The sequence below is a fragment of the Triticum dicoccoides genome, chromosome 1B (genome assembly GCF_002162155.2).
Source record: "Triticum dicoccoides isolate Atlit2015 ecotype Zavitan chromosome 1B, WEW_v2.0, whole genome shotgun sequence".
In the NCBI taxonomy this organism is placed as follows: domain Eukaryota; kingdom Viridiplantae; phylum Streptophyta; class Magnoliopsida; order Poales; family Poaceae; genus Triticum; species Triticum dicoccoides.
The window spans coordinates 673,840,476-673,841,350 of NC_041381.1; positions in this window are offsets into that span (position 1 = coordinate 673,840,476).

The following is an 875-nucleotide window of genomic DNA, read 5'->3' on the forward strand; positions in this document are numbered from 1 at the left end:
GCCATTGGTCATAGTCACTGACAGGGACAAGATTTTCACCAGCAACTTGTGGCAGCAGCTGTTCAAGTCACTCAAGATCAAACTGCACATGAGCACCAGCTACCACCCTCAAACTGATGGCCAAACCGAAAGAGTAAACCAATGTTTGGAAAACTACTTGAGGTGCATGTGTTTCCAACAACCAAGAAAGTGGCATGGATGGTTGGCCCTAGCTGAATGGTGGTACAATACAAGTTTCCATACTTCTATGCAAATGACCCCCTTTCAGGCTTTGTATGGATTTCCTCCAATGGTAGCTGAGTCTGCACTGCCTGACTCTATCTCTAAAAACAGTGATAATCTACTGCAAAACAGAGAGCTGGCACTGGAAGTGATCAAGCAAAATCTTTCCAAAGCACAACAAAGAATGAAGCATTATGCTGACAGAAACAGACATGAAAGATCCTTTGAGGCAGAAGACATGGTGTACTTGAAGCTGCAGCCATATATAGGCACACATCATTGAGTCTGCATAGGCACCTCAAGTTACATTCCAAATTCTATGGCCCATTCAGAGTCATGCAAAGAGTAGGCCGATCTGCTTACCAATTACTCCTACCTGATGGTTGCCTTCTGCACAACACCTTCCATGTGAGCCAACTAAAAAAGCACATTGGACCAAAGGTTGTTCCTTCCAAAAACTTGCCCCTGGTAGGTATTGATGGAGTTATCAAAATGGAGCCTGAAGCAATATTGGAAAGAAAATTAATCCCCAGACCCCAGGGCAAAATCAGCATCCCAGTCGTCAGGTGGTTGATCAAGTGGGTCAATATGCCTAAAGAAGCAGCAACTTGGGAGGACTCGGCCTTCATACAGAAAGTTTTTCCTTCCTTTCA